General features: G+C 37.7%; 1 long non-coding RNA gene and 1 pseudogene across 1 annotated transcript in view; one reads left to right on the top strand and one right to left on the bottom strand.

Annotated features, from left to right (window-relative positions):
• The window catches only part of LOC132654727 (uncharacterized), a 341596-nt gene that overhangs the window by 24525 nt on the left and 293213 nt on the right, over nt 1–23858 (top strand). The gene's annotated exons all lie outside the window — the stretch shown is intronic.
• Nucleotides 9366–10417, bottom strand: LOC110543828 (actin-related protein 2/3 complex subunit 1A-like; annotated as a pseudogene).

The following is a 23858-nucleotide window of genomic DNA, read 5'->3' as shown; positions in this document are numbered from 1 at the left end:
TTAGAGCAGAAAAAAAAAAAAAATGTTGTAGCCATCCGTTGTCCCACAGAAGTCCAAAAGGGTTCCCAGAAAAAAACAGGAAAGACCCTCCTGGGTTTTGGCACCAATGATGGGGACAATTAATGAATGAGACACATAACAGATTTTATATGAAAGAGGTTTATTAGATGGAGATGAAGAGAGAGGGGAGAACAGGACATGATGAGGGAAAGAGAGGGGGACACCCGGACAGAGAAAGGGGAGAGGACGAGAGGGGCCAAGACAGGGCAAGAGGAACAAGAGGCAAGAGGCCAAGAGATAGACCATATGGCAGGCTGGTCCCTTTAAGCAGGAAGGTAACCATGCCATCCAGGTGTGGCCACCTGGCAGGGACACATGGATGACATCATAGGTTGCTAGGCAACCCAGAAGCAGGTTCCTAAATATTAATATACCCTTTAAGGAAAATGGGACATTGTTCTCATGGATTTATTCTAGCTGACATTTTGGACACACAAAAATCCTGTTAGGGGGCCCAATGAAAATTGGGAAAAATTGGTTAATTAAGTAAGCAATAACACTTGTGGTCCACTCTTTGAATGTTGAGAAATTTCAGGCTTAATAAAAGTCCTGTTTGGAACCATCTAAAATGCTAGACCAATTAAGATTAGAGGCTTTCTTCAAAAATCTCTTGGGAGCAGCCTTTGATGAGAAACAGCAATTGAAGCAGTTGAGGCAGGAACAAGCAGAGTGCTGGAACATGTAAGATTCTAGAACAGATGTGTCAATGTGTCAGCATGCTGGAAGGAGGAATCTGTCAGGTTTGATCCAGTATCTCCAGTGTTTGGTCCTTTTGTTCTGCAAATCTATAATTTCTCACAAGCATTATACATTTCTAAAATTATAAATGTGTGAGATGTGCAGAATAAAACTAAACAGTAAGCCAATTTTATCTATGCCAATTAAAAGAATGGTACAATAAATTTTGAGGATATTATAGCCAAGGGTTAACTGTCCAAGCATTGTTGGAGTTCTGGCTGGAGACATTTGTTATGTCTCATTCAGTTTCAGAGTTGTTTCCATGTAAAGGGATCAGCAATATAAGTTACCAATATTGTTGAACATACAATCATTATCATGTTGAAATCAAACCAAGGTTGGATAGAACAAAATATCTTTGGGGGATCTTGGGTGCCTGTTGTATTAGGCCAAGCTGTTACCTATCTCCTGAGAGAAGGCCTCCCATTAGAGAGACAAGCTGCCTGCCTTGAGCAATAGAAAAAGCATGTTTTAAGTAAACTTTATATAAACTCCTTTTTAATTTAGCATTAGGCATACCGTAGGCATCTTATACCTGTTTAGAGGATTATTCCTAGGTTTTTATATATGTTGTAGCTATTTGCCCTATCCCTTTTTTATATAGAATGGGCAGTTATGCCTTTATAGCCAAACTTTATTTAAACTCCCTTTTACCTTTAGCATTTAAGCATATCCTAGGCATCTTGTACCTGGGTTTTTACATTGGTTGTGGCTATTTTTTGGCTTGCTCCTTTTTTATACAGGATGAGCAGTTATGTCTTTATAGCCAAACTTTATATAAAACTCCCTTTGCCTTTAGCATTTAAGCATACCCTACGCATCTTGTACCTGGGTTTTTACATTAGTTTTGACTATCTTTGTCTTGTTCCTTTTTTTTCATATGGAATGGACAGTTTTGTTTTTTAAATATATGAATTGTAATTTTTGAGTTTTGAGAACTTATCTAGGCTGGCATGTACTTTTCCATCTGTAAGTTTCCTGTGTCTTTTTTGCATCAGGCATGATCAACATTTGTCCCCAGTTTGAAAGGATAAGGCAGCTTTTAGAGGAGTGTGACATCACTTCTCTTTACAAAAACCAAAAACTGTAAATCCAACCTTCCGATCAGTAAGTACATAACATCCATTATTAAGAAAAAGGAATTTATATGGTAACCTTAAGGAAAATTTTGTCATTTTTGAATCTTAGACTATCTCTGTAAGTGGCTAAACAACAGGAATTACCATCCTAGCTTTTATTATGTAAATTAGCTTGATCCTGAAATCAGAGATCTGCCTGTTTCTTTTGTTTGTTTGTTTGTTTTTTTAAGATTTATTTATTATGTACATAGTGTTCTGCCTGCATGTATGCCAGCATACCAGAAGACAGCATGCCAGAAGAGGACACGAGATCTCATTACACATGGTTGTGAGCCACAATGTGGTTGCTGGGGATTGAACTCAGGACCTCTGGAAGAGCAGAGAGGGCTCTTAACCTCTGAGCCATCTCTCCAGCCAACTGTTACTTTCTTTCTTTCTTTTTTCTTTTCATGTTGGGAATAAAGGCTTGTGCCTTCACCAACTTGTTCAAATATTTTTTCTCAAATTAATATCATTGTAACTCAAAGCCTTTAAATGAAAATCAAGCAAAGAGACAAGAAAAATTTAAGTTCGGGGTCAGTTGTGCCAATTTATGCTGTAACAAACAAAGCCCAGTTGGCTATTTTTTGGAATTTAGTTGATGTTTCAGTGAATTGTCAGTCTCTTACCAGAAAGAGCTGACAAGTGTCTTGCAACCAGAGAGTTTGAATTTTAGCGGTAATTAATCTAATTATTAGGAAGAGTGCCCTTTCTCTTGTCTGAAACTTAGTATTCCAATCCTTGGCTTTTTTCCCATTTTCCTCTTGAACTTTCTCAGAGAAGGCATGGAGAAGAGCCATCACCAGTAAACATATTGCAACCAGATCCATGACTATGACAGCCAATACGAAGCCAAAAGGAACTAAAACACCCATTGCCATGGCATTTTTTTATTTTAGATGCAGTTTTAGGGCAAGATCGCTCTAGAGATCTATCTGCCTCCATTTCCTTTCTTTCTGGCCATGGCTGCTGAGCTGAGCCAGCCACAGTATAAAGAAGCCATGCTCCTGTAGCCCTCCTGTGAGACTGTAGCATCAGGCAGTTCTGTTAAGTCTCAGGTCTGCCCACAGGAGGCTGTCTTTCACTCCGGGGCCTGTTTAAGAGTCTCTGATGACAAAAGCTAGTGTGTATCTTGACACATTTTCCTCTTGGACAAATATACAGCATCAACAAGCATTTATCCTATTTCTTTTTGTGGTGCTTAGGTATAATTTTCTCCTCTTCCTCTTGTTGGGATTCTCTTACTTTGATGCAATAGAGTTTAGGCAAACTCACAATTTGAAGAATCCCTCTGCATCTGCTACCTCCTCTCATTGTCATCCTACATACAGAGACATGATGACTTCAGATGAGACCTAACCTATTAATATTCTTCCACACTAGTCCAAGTGATCTCCACACTATTAGTTTCTTTTTTAAAATTTTTATTATTTATTTTTAATAGTTTTTATTTATCACAGTGTATTCACTTTGTGTCCCAGCTTTATTCCCACCCCCATTCCCTCCCAATCCAGCCCTCCCTTCCAACCTCATCTCCTCACATGCCCCTTCCACAGTCCACTGATAGTGAAGGACCTCTTCCCCTTCTATGACCCTAGCCTATCAGGTCTCATCAGGACTGTCTTTCATAGTCTCCTCTTTGGCCTGGTCAGGATGCTCCCCTCTCAGGAGGAAGTGATCAAAGAGCCAGCCACTGACTTTATGTAAGAGACAGCCCCTTTTAGCCTTATTAAGGGGCCCATTTGGAGACTGAGATGACACAGGTTACTTCTGTGCAGGGTTTCCACGTAATCTCCATGAATGTTCCTTCATTGGAGTATCACTCTCAGAAAAGACCCATAGGCCTAAATTTTTTGGTTCTGTTGCTCTCCTTGTAGAGCTCCAGACCGTTCCAGGTGTTTCTATCTCCCCTTTCTTTCCTAAGATTCCCTGCACTCTGCTCAAAGTTTGGCTACTAGTCTCAGTATCTGTTTTCATACCCTGCTGGGTAGAGTCTTTCAGAGGCCCTCTGTGGTAGGCTCTTGTCTTGTTCTTTATTTTCACCTTCTTCTGATTGTCTATCCCATTTGCCTTTCTGAATGAAGATTGAGGACCTTACCCACGGTCCTCTATTGCTTAGCTTTTTTAGGTGTATAGGTTTTAGTATGCATATCCCATAATATATGGCTAATATCCACTTAATAAGTGAGTCTATACCATGTGTGTTTTTCTGTTTCTGGGATAGCTCACTCAGGATGAACTTTTTAATTTTAATTTTTTATATTAATTATAGTTTATTCACAGTGTATCCCAGCTGTAGCCTCATCCTTCACTCCCTCCCAGTCCCTCCCCCCTTCCTCATCTACTCCCATGCCCCTCTCCAAGTCCACAGATAGGGGAGGTCCTCCTCCCCTTCCATCTGACCCTAGCTTATGTGGTCTCATCAGAACTGGCTCATCAAAACTGGCTGCCTTGTCCTCCTCTGTGGCCTGGAAAGGCTGCTCTCCCATCCAGAGGAGGTGGTCAAAGAGAGCCACTGAGATCATGCCAGAGACAGTCCCTGTTCCACTTACTAGAGAACCCACTTGGATGCTAAGCTGCCATGGGCTACATCTGAGCAAGAGTTCTAGGTTATATCCATGAATGGACCTTGGTTGGAGTATCAGTCTCAGAAAAGACCCCTGGGCCCAGATATTTTGGTTCTGTTGCTATCCTTGTGGAGCTCCTGTCCCCTCCAGTCATTCTATCTCCCCGTTCTTTCCTAAGATTCCCTGCACTCTGCCCAAAGTTTGTTTATGAGTCTCAGCATCTGCTTTAACACAATGCTGGATAGAGTCTTTCAGAGGCCCTCTGTGATAGGCTCCTGTCCTGTTTCCTATTTTCTCCTTCTTCTACTGTTCATCCCATTTGCGTTTCTCAGTGAGGATTGATCATCTTACCCAGGGTCATCCTCCTAGCTCACCTTCGTTAGGTGTTCAGATTTGTGTAGGTTTATCCTATTTTATATGTCTAGTATCCACTTATAAGTGAGTATATACCATGTGTGTCTTTCTGTTTCTGGGATACCTCCCTTGGGATGATCTTTTCTAGATCTCACCATTTGCCTGCAAACTTCATGATTTCCTTTTTGTTTTGTTTTGTTTGTTTGTTTAATTGCTGGGTAGTATTCAATTTCTGTATCCATTCCTACACTGAGGGAAATTTGGGTTGTTTCCAGATTCTGACTATTATGAATAAAGCTGCTATGAACATGGTTGAGCCAATGTCCTTGTTGTATATTTGAGCATCTTTTGGATATATGCCTAGGAGTGGTATAGCTAAATATTGAGGTAGCATTATTCCTAATTGTCTGAGAAAGCACCCAATTGATTTCCAAAGTCATTGTACAAGTTTATATTCCCACTAGCAATGGAGAAGGGTTCCCCTTTCTCCACATCCTCTTCAGCATGTGTTGTCACTTCATTTTTTAATCTTAGCCATTCTGATGGGTGTAAGGTGAAATTTCAGGGTCGTTTGATTTGTATTTCCCTGATTAGTAAGGATGTTCAGAATTTCTTTAAGTGTTTCTCTGCCATTCAACACTATTGTATTCTAGGAAATGTGGTTTCCAAACACAGGTGGTAAGAAATTGTGAAAAGGGAAAGAAAGCAAACAATTTACTGATCTCACAAAGTAGTGAAGGCATGGCAAGGCCTCATTTTGAAGCAGTGGGATTGTCAGGCCCCCACAAGGAAAAGGAGATCGAAAAATCACTTTATCACTATGTCATATTTATGTTCATAGGGTAAAAGTTTAATAATGAAACATCTTCTGTGAAATCATAGAGGTACATAATTTGTGGTTATTAAAATTTTTCAAGAATGACCGTCTTTATTTTTTAGCAGGTTTTGGTCTGTTTTTACAGTATTTGTTATTGTATCCTACTTTCCCACCAATGTATTAGCTTTTAAAAACACTGGAAAATTGAGCTATGTCCCCCTCTCTCCATGATTATGTTTTTCAAATCATACCTATGAAACTTTTGGCTTTTGAAGACAACCATGTGGCTTTCATAAGTGAAGGGACAGTGAATATTGATTCTTAATAATAACAAATAAAGAATATATCTATTTAACCCAATAATGCAATAATTACAATTTTTCCTTTAGAACTTTCCATATTTCTAGTAACTCTCCTTTTAAGGTACATAGTTTGTTAACCCCAAATCTTTGCATATTTCTTATCAACTTAAATAAGCTTTTCATGACTTTAACTACTTGATTTTAGCCACTTGATTATTTCTAATTCTTTCTGCTATATATATTTCTTCTTCATTGTGTTTCTTTGCCTTTGATGTGTCACAAGGTTTTTAATACTTAAAGTGTCAAGTATTTACGCACACTTTGCAGGTAACTACAAAGAATTTAGAATCAACAGGATTAATATAGACTCTAAAATTAACTATGGAATCTTAAAAAAAATGCTTGATCTTCCTTAGCATTTTTACCTTATTTGTAAAACAGGAATAATAATGTGTACTTCATTTATCATGATGTAAGGTACATGGCTGTTAAATAAAGCAACTTGTAACTTGTAGAAATGTCTGGCAAAAACCAGATTCATCAAACACTAGTACCAATATTATTATTTTGTCCCTAGTTTCATTCATTTATTACAATTGCAAAATAAACTTTAAGTGTTTTCATAAGTATACTACAGGTTCTGTCACACATTTTGGCAATACAATAATTTTTAATTATTCACTATATGTAAAGTTTCATTTTATAGGTTAAAGATATAATCTTATTATTCTTTATAATTCTAAGAATTTTAAATATTTCATTGTACTTTATTTCTTCTATATGATGTATTGTGTTGATTTTATTACCAAGAGATTTTACAGAAATAGTAACATGAATATAATCTAATTATTCAGAGCTGTTGAAATGTAGGTCCATAATCTCCATCAAAGTCTTTTAATTATTGCTACTTAATAGTATGTTTGATTGTATAATAAAACCAGTCTTCCTCTGTCTATGAAGGCATAGATTCTGAATCTCAGTCAGGATGTCATTTATCTGACTTGTGTTAAGAAAAAAAAAATTACAGAAATCACATCCTGTATAGAAGCTTGGGATAGAAAATGAAGTTAAAGAAAGGAAAGGCTAGGTAAGTTTGTGACATCAACCTCTTGGGATAGATGAACAGAAGCAGAACAAGAGGGAGAGAGAGTGAGAATGAGAGTCCCAAGTTTATCCAGGATAAATTGCAAATGTCAAAGATAGTAGCTAGCTTAGCTTCCATTTTGCAGTAGAGTTAATGAGCAATCTAAAGAACCAGCACCTGGCATTGACCTTGTACCCACCTGCTTCCTTTTTTAAGAAGTTTCTTTTTATTTGTACTTTTTTCATTTTCCAAATTGAACCTTAGAATCCTGTTTTTTCCTTCTTAACTGAACTGATTTCATGTATTTAACTTTGTTCTTATCTGAAACATAAAACAGTCAGGTGCACACGTACAAATTATTCACCATAAAAGCATAAATCCTCAGCTGTGGGTACTAAAGCTCAAGCTACCTCCCCCATTATAGCACTATGCCTTTTCATCTGAATTATTAATATATTGTAATTAATTAATTTTCTGTAAATGGGCGTGAAGTTCAGCTCAAAAGACAGTACCCTAGTCATTGAAAGAGGTGAAGTGTAAATTCTTCCTTATTGGTATCATCAACTCCTATACTCCAATGCTAGTCTGCTTTTCAGAGATTAGGGGTGGATCTGGAACCCCCTGCCACTCTCATTGGGTCACCTGGTGAGAGTAATTGTTTCACATGCGCGAGAATACTCGTGAATGATTTTCAGATCATTGAATGTTATGTGTGCATGCATGTCCATGTGAGTGTGTTTATGTGCTAGTGTATTTGAGGGTATGTACAACTGCATATATCAGGTTTCTTCTTTTGTCACTGACCACAATTGTTTTGCAAGTTCACAGATCTTGAAGCTCACTAATTTCCTTAGGATGGCTGTCTACCAAGCCCAAGTAATTCTCTCATCTCTGTTTCTTCATCACTGGCATTATAAGCTTATACAGTCGTGCTTGACATTTTACCTTGGATCCAGAGATCAAACTAACTCCTGACCTCATCTGTGTATTTTAAACATTTGCCAACTAAAATATATCCTCAGACCCTGAATGACTTGTATTAATCATTTTTTTTCAGGAATGTTAAAGCTTTAAAATTCACCTAAGAAATAGTTGGAGTTGTCTTAATCAGGAATCTTAGGTTCTCTCCATTGTTGGGGTCAACCTTTGAGTTTAAGATGTTGACTATGCTCATGGTCATGGGCTAGGTTACTCATGACATAGAGGCATGGAGCCAGACTAAGAGCCCAGGTTGCCTAATAGCTGTCACATCCCACTTTAACCTGTATTATGTTGATTAAAAATAACTGGAAAATATTTTAAGTTGAATTTCCAAAATGCTAAAAAGAAGTAAAACCTGCCTGCAAAATTTATATGTGGAGGAAGAGACTGATTGTACCGAGAGGAACGGAGTGAGCTGTGGCATAATACTGTGTTATAATGTGACATGACAGCATGTATCAGCCTAGGTAGTGTTCTGTTAGTGATGGTGGCATTCTAGCTGCTGAATGCAACTCGAAAGCCAAGATGTTATTTGAATATAATGTATCTATTACAATGAATAAACACTGAATTCTTGAGGGAATCTTGGCCAAAGCAAAAATTGAACTGCAAAGCACATGTGTTTGTCCATAGAGTTCATTATTGAAATTCCTGGACTCACTTTAAATCAAGTTTTTTGATTACCAACTATGATGGAGGATGCATGCCAAAGGTCCTGTTTAGAAAACAATACTGCATAGCATATTTTACAAATAGATTATAATAGTTACCAACATGCACCAAATGTTGTTCTTCCTGTGTTAACAATTTTACTAATACAGGCTAAAGACTGCCAGATCAACATGCCAGATGCTTTCCCAACTGCCAAAGTAGAGCAAAGCTCTTCATTCTGGATCACGTTTTGAAGACCTAGGTCTAATTTTACTTTTAAAGTGATATAATGACGTAGAGGTATTCTGACTAATTTCTTTTTTAATCTTGAGATTATTTTTAATTTAATTTTTAGTAGACAACATAATACAGCCCTTATGCTTTAAATTATGGCAACAGTCTTTCATAATAAACTGTTTAAAGTGAAGCTAAATAGTTTAAATGGAATTTAAATAGTTTAAATGGAATTAGATAGCAGATCTGAAACAAAATGAAATGACAAACAAAACAACAACAGAAACCACCGTCACCGCTGTCTTTAAAACCCACACTTAATCCACAATGTCCACACGAACGCACTAGTTGATTAAACAGTGTTACAGGGTTTCTGTGGGCTTAGAGGATCCTTACCACAATGCAAACTGCAGAGTGTGCTCGACAGTGTTCCTCATGGTGATTGGCAGAGGCATCACATTATCTGGAGGCTATGGCTACTACAGGGTCTTGTAATCCCAAACTCATGGGTCCACTCATACCAGCAGTGTAATATTTGTAAAAAATCTTTCTTGTCCCCTCATAAACAGACATTTGAGTGATGCTGTTCTGGTATAGTGTCTCCCAGGCCATGTAGCAGTCCTTAGTCCTCTTGTCCATGTTGTAGACTATTTCCACGATGGACATGTTGTCCAGTATGATCTGTTTTGGGATGACTAGCTTAGACACAATCGTCAAGGGATCAGAGTCCATAATGCTGTACTTTGAGAAGAATGACATATCAAGCAGAATCAGGAACTTCATTTCCTCAGGTGAAACTTACATGTTTTTCAAGGCATCCTCAATGGACACAGTGCTGTCATGGCTAACCCAGGCAGCTCCCGCTGGCAGACAAGCTGACACAATCTGCCCAGCCATTGTTGCCATTGCCACCAAATTCAGATATCATGTGACCAAAAGGCATCTTGCTGCCTCAGCACATATTGGCTGGCTTTTCATCTGCCTTTGATGTAGGCAGAAAATGCTCTGCATTTGAAGGCACATGAGCCTACATCCAGCAAAATGTTGTTTGGATGCCAGTCAAAGCTGAGGACCTTGGAGAAAATCAGCTTCTAAATGTGCTTGCTCATCCACCAGTCATTTTCAAGCTCAGAGTAACCAAGAGAGATGAGCTGGGTGTTACTCTCCAAAACAAACTGGTTCTTCAGTGGGTACCACTTCACAAAAGTGGCTACACAGTTAATCCCTCAGAATATCATAATGGGCTTCCAGATGCCATCTTTTTGACTTCTGACATAGGCGTTCTGTCCTGTAAGTGATAATCCAGCTGCTCCTAGGAGCCCAGTCAAAACGTGTGATGTATCCACTGTTACTTCAGCTTATAAGCTTTTGCCCACTTGTTCAAATTTTTCCTGTAGTTGTATACTTCGTCATGAGTGAGCCTAAGGGAGATCTGGGCACAATGTTTGTTCTGAGCTTGGAAGTTAGGTGATTGGCTCTAACAGAAACTGATGCAGAGACATGGTTGTTTTCAAAGGTCAGAATCTGGAGTCAGGTATCCAAGAGGGTCAGAATATACAATTTGATTTGTAGACTCTGGTCATTAGACGAGAATAGGCTCCTGGCAGGCAATGACAGAATAGAGAAAGCAAGAGGGAACAGCTAACAGACCCCTGATTATTTTTCTTTTTAAAAAAATTTAATTATTTTAATTAATTATGGTTTATTCACTTTGTATCCCACATATAACCCCCTTCCTCATCCTCTCACAATCCCATCCTCCCTCCCTCATCTCCTCCCATACCCCTCCTTAAGTCCACTGATATGGGAGGTTCTCCTCCCTTTCCCTCTGACTCTCATCTATCAGGTCTCATCAGGACTGCCTTCATTGTCTTCCTCTGTGGCCTGACAAGGCTGCTCCTCCTCAAGAGGAGGTGATCAAAGAGCCAGCAACTAAGTGAATGTGAGGAACAGTCCCTGTTCCCATTACTAGGGAACCCACTTGGATACTAAGCTGCCATGGGCTACATACATCTAAGCAGAGGTTCTAGGTTATCTCTATGAATGGTCCTTGGTTGGAGTATCAGTCTCAGAAAAGGCTCCGGGCCCTAGATTTTTTTGGGTCTGTTCTTCTCCTTGTGGAGTTCCTGTCCCCTCCAGGTCTTTCTAGCTCCTCCTTCTTTTATAAGATTCTCTGCACTCTGTTGATGTTTTAACAATCATATTTTTTTCCATATGAAATTTAGAATTGTTCTTTCAAGTTCTGTAAAGACTTATATTGGTATTGTTATGAGCATTGCATTGAATGTGCAGATTGCTTTTGGCAGGATGGCCATTTTCACTATATTAATCCTATTGACCCATGAGCATGGGAGATCTTTCCATCTTCTGATATCATCTTCTATTTCTTTCTTCAGAAACTTGACATTTTGTTTTCAAACAGGTCTTTCACTTGCTTGGTTAAAGTCACACCAATGTACTTAGTGTATAACTATAGTCCAAGTGTACCAAAGACCTCAACATAAAACCAGACACACTATATCTGTTAGAAGAAAAAGTGGGAAAGAGCCTTGAACTCATTTGCACAGAATACAATTTCCTGAACAGAACACCAATAGCACTAAGATCAACAATCAGTAAACTGAAAAGCTTCTAATGCAAAGGACACTGTCATCAGAAAAAATAAATGACAGCTTACAGATTGGGAAAGGATCTTCACCAACCCTATACCTGAAATAAAGCTAATATCCAGAATATATAAGGCACTCAAGAAGTTAAAAAAGTCATTTAAGGTTCTTAAATTACTTTTTTCCCTTTTTTCTTAAATTTTTCATCAATTACACTTTATTCATTCTGCATCCCCCCATAAGCCCCTCCCTCCTCCCATCCCAATCCCACCCTCCCTCCTCCCTCTGCTTGCATGCCACTCCCCAAGTCCACTAATAGGGGAGGTTCTCCTCTCCTTTCTGATCTTAGTCTGTCAGTTCACATCAAAAGTGGCTGCATTGTCCTCTACTGTGGCCTGGTAAGGCTGCTCCCCCCCCCCCCCCAGAGGGAGGTGATCAAAGAGCAGGCCAATCAGATTATGTCAGAGGCAGTCCCTCTTCACATTACTATGTAACCCAATTGGACTCTGAACTGCCCTGGGCTACATCTGTGCAGGGGTTCTAGGTTATCTCCATGAATAGTCCTTGGTTGGAGTATGATCATTCAGGCCTTTACAGCCATTGAAGCAGGACATTCTCCCCAAGCATGGTTGGATACCATAAAAAGCTAAAATGATACACTCAGGATGCGAGGCTAAGCACTGCACTCAGGGTCAGCCGCTTTGGACCCAGAGAAGAGCATGTCTGATTGCATGCGGGTTGATGCCCCAGGTCCCGCCTCTGAGAAAAAGGTATCGGATGGTCTGATGCTCTTTGGGTGGATGACACCTAAATGAACATCTGTACAAAGTCCCAATTTATTTCTAATATCAGAGATCAGACCTCTACTCTTGCCTGTTGCGTCTAAAACAAAAAGGGGGTACTGTAGAGAGCTGCGGAATGCTATGCCTTAAAGATGGAGCTGGTTTCCGCCTCCCACCTTCCCGATGGTGAGTGCTCTCTGTCACGAACAACTCCACATTTGGCTAAGGCTGAGGATCTGGCTTGCTTCCATGTATGTGGACCTATCTGCATTGCCCCCGTGGCACGCCTGGGTTGGCTACCCAGAGGCTATTTAAGCTGTGGGCTGGCTTTCCCCGGGGTCCGAGGATTGTTCAATGTTCCTGAATAAACTGCATTGAAAAATAAAAAAAAAAAAAAAAAAAAAAAAAAAGAAGTTAAAAAAGCAACAAATCAGGTAATCCAATTAAAAAATGAGGTACAGAGCTAAACAGAGAATTCTAAATAGAGGAATGTCAAATGACAGAGAAACACTTAAAGAAATTCCTCCAGTTTTTTTTAATCCAACTCATTGAATTGCAAGAAATCATGAAATAAATGTTTATTGATTTGTATTGACCCCGAACACCCAAATGGTGTTGGCAACTTTACTCTACACTAATGTTCTTCCTATGTAATATAATGCCATTCCCTTACACACACATATATATATAGCTACTCTATATACTTTATAACAGTTTCTGCATATGCATTGGGAAGAATTCAGTGGCACTGTCCCTCAAAGTGCTATGGTTTAGATTTGCTACAGTATATTTTCAAGTCTCAGATATCTTTAATGTAGCAATGCTCAGAGGTGAACTTTTGAGGGACTGATTTGGATGATGAGAACTATTCATCAATAGTGAACTATTTTCACTATTGATGGTTAACCTGTTGCTGAGCTTATAGTTTATATGGGCTATTGTGAGGTGAAACTTAGGAGGTGGGACTTAGTTGAAGGTAAAGAGTCATTGTGGGCAAGCCTTTGGACATTATCTCATGTCCAGCTCCTTGCTTGCTTCCTTCTTCCTTCTTTCTCACAATTGTGTGCTCCCTACTATAATGATCTATCTCATAAAAAAAAAAAGGAGCGATTTTAGGCTGAAATCTCTGTGATTATGAGCCCAAATAAACCTTTGATTTTTCTTACCCACTTTTGTGACAGTGAAAGAAAACTAAATAATACACTTAATAAAATGTTGCCTAAATTGACTAATTTATTACAGATGAGAAGTGAGAAATAATTTTATAAGAACATTATTATTAACAATGGCTAACAGTAAACAAATGTGAATAATATAGTAACATGATCTAAACAAGAATATATTAAGAAAAGCAAGCAATATGATCATGGATAGAAACAGTGCTGCAAATAGAAAGTATCAGGACATTCACATACCGAAGACTGAGTATTCAGTCAGAGTGTGAAACATGCATTTAGTGGCCTCAAGCTTCATGTCAACAAAATTTTGATTTTATTGGAAACCTACTTTCTTTTTATGAGGGGTAAATTTTAAACAGATATCTTAAACGTGGTGGCTTTGTAATCTAAGCTGCTATAATAGGGTAAAATAAGATGCAGATAGAAATCTTAACAAGATTGAAAAACAAGCTGGGGGAGAGAAGAGGAACTAATGCCTGGGGCATATCTGGGACAAGCTAGACCTGTGACATGGTAGGCTTCTGGGAGGATATGGGGTGCCTCTAGCTGAGACTCCTAGAAGTGGTGTATGTGGAGACTGAAGTAGCCACCTCATAGCCAGGTAGGACTTCCAGTGGAGGGAAAGAGACAAGAAGCCACCCACAAAACCTTGGGCCCCAAATTTACACTGCCTACAAGCTATGCAAGGATAAAGATGGCTCAGAGATTGAGGGAATGGGCAATCAATAACTGGCCCAACTTGAGATTCTTGCACATTGCTTTATAATTCCTTTATAGGGGAACATTTAATTCAAACATGAAACGTTTTTATGAGTACTTACTATGTGACATTCAGTGTCCTCAGTACTTTTACTATCTCCATATGATCTGAATGAACAAAAGGACATGTTTATAAGTGAAAAAAAAAAAAAAACATGGACAAATGTGTCTATTTGTGCCTTTTTCAACTTTCATTGGTGAAATAATTTATTTGAGTTCTGAACTAATCAATCACTGTGGAATGTAAGGAGAATTTTGATTAGTCTTTTGCTCAAAAACCCCTTTCAAAAATTGCAATCCTTACTAGATATTGAAAATCCAAATATCATGCTGCTTTCCCTGCCTTTGTTCTTCTGCACTGATAGGTTTTAAAATGAAAGCCTTAATCTGTATTATATAGGATCATTAATTTTTGCATTTTACACTTGAGCAACAGCACTCTGATTATCTGCTGCAATGAAAAGTAAGCAGCACTGCTTTTGCAGAGTTAATTACCTACTGCAGGGCCTTTCTTCTCCTGTTACCACAAACTGTCTGGAAATGGGGTCAAAAGCATGATTAGAAACCAAATTAACCACTGAATCCAGAAAACAAACATGGAAACAGATCCAATATGCCATTCTGATATAGAAATTAGTCTCTATCTCACACCTGGGTTGATCCAATGAGTCTCATTTCATGTAGTACCAAAAACAAAGCCAAAGAGAAAATACAATAAAATTAATATTAATATTAAGTGAAGGTTAACATGATAGGATAACGCTCAGAGTCTGTCTAGATAATAGGATCTTTATAAATTTTTAATTAATTTATTAGAACACATTATGTTGAAAAGACCATAATAATATACAAAACTTTTTATGATAGTATAAACAAATTTTAAAAATTATTATGATTCACATCTTAATCAAATATCAGTAAATTTTCCAAATGGTTTAAAATATCAATCTTTTCAGTCTTTACAGCTTTAAAATTCAGAAAATAAGGGAGTTGCTATAAGCTATTTCTATAAATTTTAAAAATTAGAATTGGATGTAATTTTCTACAAACCTGTTCTTTAATAGTGAACCTCATTATTTACAATTTGATGGGTATTTTCTAAATCTCTTGAAACTGTTAGACTGAATACTATCAGTTTCAGCTGTCTGCTGAATTACACAGCTTTTCTGAAGGCAATATCAAGAGCCAAGAAATCTGGAGGCATTTTCTGGTTGCATAGAAAAGAAAAATATCCTGCAGATGCAGGCCTTCCTATTTCCAAGAACTTAGTAGACGGTAATAAAAGTTAATCCTGAAAATGAAATGCTGTTTGATTTATATTAATCAGAACAGTTGTTCTTATTTATATGCACTATTATTTAAGTTGTAATGATATAACACTAATATGCTGATGTAAATATAAGATTATGGAGCAAAACACAGTTCTTTTTTGTAAATACACATAAAGATGAATGGGGAAATAAAATGATAGCATTTTTAATAACTATAGATATAATATAACTATGATATAGATATAATCAGTAAAACCATAATCAACATGAAGAGATTATTCTAATAATTCTGTTACATTTAGAATTTTCTGCTTGAATATATCTCATACAATTAAATGCAGAAAGTACTTAAGTTTAAACTATGAAACTGAATTCTATTTTTTTTTTTTTCAATGCAGTTTATTCAGGAACATTGAACAATCCTCGGACCCCGGGGAAAGCCAGCCCACAGCTTAAATAGCCTCTGGGTAGCCAACCCAGGCGTGCCACGGGGGCAATGCAGATAGGTCCACATACATGGAAGCAAGCCAGATCCTCAGCCTTAGCCAAATGTGGAATTGTTCATGACAAAGAACGCTCACCATCGGGAAGGTGGAAGGCGGAAACCAGCTCCATCTTTAAGGCATAGCATTCCGCAGCTCTCTACAGTTCCCCCTTTTTGTTTTAGACGCATCAGGCAAGAGTAGAGGTCTGATCTCTGATATTAGAAATAAATTGGGACTTTGTACAGATGTTCATTTAGGTGTCATCCACCCAAAGAGCATCAGACCATCCGATACCTTTTTCTCAGAGGCGGGACCTGGGGCATCAACCTGCATGCAATCAGACATGCTCTTCTCTGGGTCCAAAGCAGCTGACCCTGAGTGCAGTGCTTAGCCTCGCATCCTGAGTGTATCATTTTAGCTTTTTATGGTATCCAACCATGCTTGGGGAGAATGTCCTGCTTCAATGGCTGTAAAGGCCTGAATGTGAATTCTATTTTTAATTAAGATAGTTCTTCAGAAAAAAAGGATTGTATGACAAGTTTTCTCATCTGTTAACTGTCTTGACTAAGTACCTATAGTTCTTCAGAAAGAAAAAAAAAAGATTGTATTACAAGTTTACTCATCTGCTAATTGTCTTGACTAAACTACCTAACCGTATTTTAAAGTCATGTATTGCAAATGACTACACACCTGGAGTCACCTCTGTCACTAAAATACCATGACAATTATCCATGAATAATCATGACTACTTCAAAGAAAAGAAATAAAATTTACTTCGGATAACTAGTCTTTCTATGAATTATAGTTATTTTAATTGTATTCTTTTTATGACAATATTAAATATGTATCTTTTTTTAAAATTATACTTTATTTAATTTGTATCCCTCCTCTAGTTCCCTCCCTCCTCCCCTCCCAATCTCTTCCTTCCTCTCCCTTCTCCACACACTCACCTCCCCAAGTCCACCGGTAGGGGAGGGTTTCTTTCTCTTCCTTTTGATCTAGTCTGTTAGGTCTCATCAGGAGTGGCTGCATGGTCATCCTCTGTGGCCTGGCTGCTCCCCCTTCAGGGGGAGGTGATCAAAGAGCAGACCAATCAGTTCATGTCAGAAGCACTCCCTGTTCCCATTACTATGGAACCCACTTGGACGCTGAACTGCCATGGGCTACATCTGTGCAGGGTTTTAGGTTATCTCCATGCATGGTCCTTGGTTGGAGTATGAGTTTCAGGAAAGACCCCTGTGCTCCAATTTTTTGGGTTCTGTTGCTCTCCTTGTGGTCCTCCTGTCCTCTCCAGATCTTGCTATTATTTCCCACTTCTTTCATAAGATTCCCTGCATTCTGCCCAAAGTTTGGCCATAAGTCTCAACATCTGCTTTGATAGTCTGCAGGGCAGAGCCTTTCAGAGGCCCTCTATGGGAGGCTATCTTATCTCTTTAATCTAGTAGTAACTGAGATGGAAAAGTGTACATGCTAGAATCACAATACCAAATATTATTAACTAAAGATAAGAGTTTGAGCAAATTACAGAGTGGATGCGGTAAAACATTCAGAATTGGCTGAATTAGCCATGTCAAGAATCTTTTTCTTTGAACAAATTTCTTCTTTCTTCCCTTTTTTCTCTCTCTTAAAGGGTACAGTTTACAAGAATATTTTCAAGGCCCTTTTCAACTTGAATTGTTCAATAATTTGATGGATGTTTCAATTTTTTGATGACAGTCTTGACTGAAGTGAAAATGGAAAGCTTACTGAATTCATTTTGAAACAACCTTAAAAATGCCCCACTCTTTTCTGACTTTTCAGAGGATAGCAGTAAAAATATGTCTTTGTATTTTTTGAAGTGAGATATTTTCAAAAGGAAAATGATCTCATTGTCAATAGTTCATTTTTCTAGAGCCATTTTCTCTCATCAACAGATCCTTGTCCAGTGAGTATAATTTTAGGACAAGCGAAGTTTCCTGCCTATTCATGCTGCATACAACCGTGTTACTTGCCTTTTCTTATTTGAAGGAATAATGACACAAAAATTCAACCAATGATAAATATTTATTGTCTGCTGAGGAAATCCTTCTTTAAGCCATATAAAAGACCTAAAAGAAATGCAAGGAAAAGCTTATGATCCAGTTGAAAACTTAAAAATATCAACACTCATAACATATGCATTTGAAAAAAGTGAACAGTGGATGTCAACAGGAGTGTAAACTCTCCCTTCTTAAAGGTAAGGTTTGGCATTTCCTACATAGAGATGTTTTAAATATTGTGTTTTCTCACTTATAAAATAACGGGGAATTATCCAATTAAAAAAGACTTGAAAGATTAGGAATATTACATTTTTGCCATCTGGTGTATACTATGTGCCAAATACATAGTTGATAATTATGATGATGATTGAGTTCTCTTAGTAATCATATGTATATAATACACATATTCATATACATATACACATACACATACACACACACACACACACACACACACACACATATATATATATACTCACTGCTAAAGACAACACATGTCTCTGTGTGTGTGTGTGTGTGTGTGTGTGTGTGTGTGTTCGTGTGTGTAGTGGAGGTTTGGAAGATAAAGAGAATGACCGAACACAAATGGAAACTATAGAAGTCTAAATAAGAGGTGTCAATTTTGGGTATATTTGAAATCATGGTTTACTAAACAAAAGAAAGAATTTATACACAGTCATCTTTTGATTACGAGTACAAAGAATTGACATAGAAGAATAACTGTTCATTAATGTAAAATTCATAGTATTTGACATAAGTTAAGTTTAACTAAGAGTATAAAGAAATTTAAAAATATTTTTAACAAAATAAAATATAATAAGATAAAATAAAAACAATACTTCACTTTTGGACAGGAAAAACTACCAGAAGTAAAAGATCCTCAAAAGAAGTCAAAAGAATCAGAGACCCATTCATTTATACATTCAGGGGTCCCATAAAAATATTAAAATGAAGGCAATAGTATCAACACAGAGGAACTGGTACAAAGCCACGTCAGTTCATGCTTTGCTTGCTGCTTCAGTCTCCGTAAGTTTATTTGATCTTTGCTCAGTAGATTTAGAAGACATTGCTCTCGTCATATCCTCCACCTCCTCTGGCTCATATATTAATTTTACCTCCTTTTCTGTATGGTTCTCTAAGTTCCAAGAGGAGAGAATTGATGAAAGTATCTCATATAGAGCAGTCTGTCCCAAGGTGGTGGTCTCTTCTCTCTCTTCTCTCTCTCTCTCTCTCTCTCTCTCTCTCTCTCTGTCTCTCTCTCTCTCTCTCTCCCACTCTATGTGTGTGTCTGTGTGTGTGCACGTGTGCATGCATTTGTTGTCTTGCTGTAGGTCTCTATGGTTGTTCCTATCTGCTGCAGGAGGTAGGTAGCCTCTCTGGTGATGGATGAATAAGGAAACAATCTATGAGCATAACACAGTATCATTAGGAGACATTCCTAATTTTTTAGAGCAGTAATAATATTTGATTTACCCTAGGTCTATGGCTATCTAGTCTCTGGTTCTTGACCACCCAAGCAGTATCTTGTATAGATTCCATCTCATGGAATGTGTATTAAGTCAACTGAGACAGTGATTATTACTCTGACAAGCTTTGTGTTATCATTGCTCTAGAATATTTTGTAGGCACAATTGATTGTAGATCAAAGATTTTTATGGCTGGCTTAGTTCTTACATATTTCCCTTTTGTTAGCCTGAGAGTACCTTCACTTGCAAAAAACACTGGTATGTAGGGATGAAGGTTCTAGATAGGCAGCAACTCACCTTCTCTATGTTCAATGAGGTCTTGCTGTCAGTTTTGTAGAGAGCAACCTATTGTTTGGCAACAGTATGGGTTGTTTGGGATTTCCAGGGGAACCGTTTGGCTAACAACTCAATTGGATATTAACTTAGTCCTAGTACTGGAAGCTTCATCTGGTAACAAGAAATGGCCAGTTGGGACTCTGTACCCCTCATTATTTTGAGACTTCATTAGAATAACCTTCACATATTTTTTAAAGTTTCCACTGCACTACGTTTCCTTACTATTCCTCACATGTCTCTCAATTCTAGCTGTTTTTCCTTACATTTCCTCCTTCAACCACATCTTCCCATGGCTTTCCAATTAGATGCTCCTGATCCCATCCTCCCCAGGCCCAGTCTAGTGTACCAATAAAATTTACGTTCTATTTTCCCCTTCCATAGTGCCATGTTTCCTACCTATCCCCTTCTTCTCTATCTAACCTCTCTGGATCTATAGATTATAGCTTGGCTGTAATTTATTTAATGGGTAATATCTACATATAATATTTATCTTTCTGTGTCTAGGTTACCTCATTCCAGATAATTTTATCTACCCCCATCAATTTGCCTGAAATTTTCATGATGTCATTGTTTTAAATTATGAGTAATACTGCATTGTGTAATGGTACCATATATTTTTTTTTATCCGTTCTTCTGTTGAGGGATGTCTGGGTTGCTGGGTTGTTTGCAGTTTCTGGCTGTTATAAATGGAAAATTAGTGAACAGTGTCTAACAGTGTTCCTGTAGTAGACTGGAGAGTTCTTTGGATATATTCCGAAGATTGGTATAGCTGCATTTGAAGTAGATTGATTACCAATTTTCAGTGAAACCGTCATATAGATTTCCACAGTGTCTGTGCACGTTTTCACTCCCATCAGCAATGGAGGAGTGCTCCCTTTGTTCCACATACTCACGAGGATGAGACATTCTAACAGGTAAAAGATGAAATTTCAAAGTACTTTTGATTTGTGCTTTCCTGATGGCTATCTATGCTGAACATTTCCAGTGTTTTTCTACTAATTAAGTTTCCTTTACTGTGAATTCTCTGCTTACTTCATTTTTAATTTTTGTTGTTGTTGTTTTTTTTGTTTGTTATCTAGTTTCTTGAGTTCTTTATATATTTGGCTATCATATATGGAGTTGGTAAAAACCTTTTTCCTTCATGTAGGCTGACACTTTGTCTAATTGACGGTGTCCTGGCCTTAGAGAAACTTCTTAGTTTATTTATTAATTATTGATCTTAGCGTATGCCTGCTTAGTGTTCTGTTCGGATGTTCAGAAAGTTGTCATGGGAGGAGATGAGGGAGGGAAAATGAAATTGAGAGGAAAGGAGAGGGGCTACAGCTGGGATACAAAGAAAATGAAATGTAATTAATGTAAAAAAAATAAAAATTTAATTTAAAACAAGGAAAGAAAGTTGTCTCCTGTGCCAGTGCATTCAACATTATTTTACAATCTCTCATCTATCAGGCTAACTCTTTTTAGCTTTATGTTGAGGTCTTTGATCCATTTGTAGCTGGAGTTTTGTGCAGGGTAATAAGTATGGATGAATTTGCTTTTCTCTACATGCAGACATCTTGTTTGACCTGCACCATTTGTTGAAGATTTTATTATTTTTCCAGTGCTTATTTCTGCCTTCTTTATAAAAAGGTTGGTGTCCATGGATGGTGTATTTATATCTGGGTTTTCAAATTCAATTACATTGAGCTAAGTCTCTGTTTACAGGTTTATCACAATTTTTTGCTTTTTATTTATTCAATTTTTAACTAAATTTTTATTTTTAGATGAATTACAGTTGATTCATTTTATATCCCAGCTTTAGCCCCTACCCTTTTCCCTCCCAATCTTACCCTCCCTCCCTCATCTCCTCCTATACCCTTCCCAAGTCCTCCTGATCTGATAGGGTCCATCTGACCCTAGCTTATCAGGTCTTATCAGAACTGGCTGCATTGTCCTACTCTGTGGCCTGGCAAGGCTGCTCCCCCATAAGGTGAAGGCAAAGAGCTAGCCTTTGAGTTCATGTCAGAGTCAGTCCCTGTTCCACTTACTAGGCCACCTACTTGGAAAATGAGCTGCTATTGGCTACATCTGAGCAGGAGTTCTAGGTTATATCCATGAATTGTCCTTGGTTGGAATATTAATCTCAGAAAAGACTGCTGAGCCCAGGTATTTTGGTTCTGTTGCTCTACTTGTGGAGCTCCTGTACTCTCCACGTCTTTCTATCTCCCCCTTCTTTCCTAAGATTCCCTGCACTCTGCCCAAAGTTTGTTTATAAGTCTTAGTAAATGCTTTGATTGACTGCTGTGTAGAGTCTTTCAGAGACCCTCTGTGGTAGGCTCCTGTCCTGTTTCCTGTTTTCTCCTTCTCCTATTGTCCATCCCGTTTGCCTTTCTGAGTGAGGATTGATCATCTTACCCAGGATCCTCCTTCTAGCTCAGCTTCTTTATGTGTACAGGTTTTTGTAAGTTTATCCTATATTATATGTCTAGTATCATTTATAAGTATGTACCATGTATATCTTTCTCTTTCTCAGGTACCTCACTCAGGATAACCTTCCTCCATTGCTGGTGGGAATGTAAACTTGTACAACTACTTTGGATGTCAATCTGGTGCTTTCTCAGACAATTAGGAATAGTGTTTCCTCAAGATCCAGCTATACCACTTCTAGGCATATATCCAAAAGTTGCTCAAGTACACAACAAGGACATTTGTTCAACCATGTTCATAGCAGCTTTTTTGTAATTGCCAGAACCTGGAACAAACCAGATGTCCCTCATCGGAAAAATGAATACAGAAACTGTGGTACATTTACACAATGGAATACTATGCAGCAATTAAAAACAAAGAAATCATGCAATTTTCAGGCAAACCGTGGGAACTAGAAAAGTTTATCACACTTTTTTATTATTATAGCTTTGTAGTACAACTTGAAATTGGCAGTTGTTTTTAATTATGCAGGAAATTTTGAGATATCCTGGCTTGTTTGTGTGCATGTGTGTGTGTTTCCATATAAAGCTGAGATCTGGAAAAATTTTGTTGAAATTTTCAAAGGATAGCATTGAATCTGTAGATTTCTTTTGATAAGATGCCCATCATTACTATTTTGATCCTACCAATACATAAGCATTGGAGATGTTTCTACCTTCTGATATCTTCTTCAATTTCTTTCTTCACAGACTTGAAGTTTCTATCACACAAGCCTTTTACTTGCTTAATAAGAGTTACTCTAAGATGTTTTATATCACTTGAGGCTATGGTGAAAGGTTATTGATAATTTAATTTTGTATCCAGCTACTTTGCTGAAAGTGCGTATCAGCCGTAGGAGTTTCCTGGTGAAAATTTTTGGGTCAATTCTATATACTATCCTACAATCTGCAAGTAAAAATACTTTGAAATCTTCCTTCCCAAGTTGTATACCCTTGATCTCCTTCAATTGTCTTATTGTTCTAGGTTAGACTTCAGTTCATATATTGAGTAGATATGGAGCGAGTTGACAACCTTGTCTGACCCCTGATTTTAGTGGAATTGATATTTGTTTCTTGCCATTAGAGTGGATGTTTTGTTGTGGATTGCTTTTATTACATTTAGGTGTGACACTTAGGTGTATCTCTCATCTCTCTAGGACTTTTATCATAAAAGAGTGTTAATTTTGTCAACCACATTTTCTGCATCTATTGAAATGATCACCTTTTGCCAGTGGTTTATATCACTGATTATACTTACTGATTTTTTTTTAATATATTGACGAATCCTTGCATCTCTGGGAAGAAGCCTATTTGATCATGGTGCGTAGTTTTTTATGTTTTCTTGGATTGAGTTTACAAGTATTCTATTGATTATTTCTGCATTTATGGTCATAAGAAAATTTGCTCCATAATTCTCTTTCTTTGTTGGGTTGTGGTATCAGAAAAGCTTTGGCCTTTTAAAATGAGTTGAGTAATGTTCCTTCTGTTTCTATTTTGTGGAATAATTTGAAGAGTATTAATACTAACTATTCTTGGCAAGTCTAGTCAAATTCTGACTAAAACCAGGTGGTCTTGTTTTTGGGGGTTGGAAGACTTTTATTAACTGC

Source organism: Meriones unguiculatus, chromosome 6, assembly GCF_030254825.1.
Source record: "Meriones unguiculatus strain TT.TT164.6M chromosome 6, Bangor_MerUng_6.1, whole genome shotgun sequence".
NCBI classification, from domain to species: domain Eukaryota; kingdom Metazoa; phylum Chordata; class Mammalia; order Rodentia; family Muridae; genus Meriones; species Meriones unguiculatus.
The sequence above is the reverse complement of the archived record's forward strand: the minus strand, read 5'-3'. Positions and strand labels throughout refer to the sequence as shown.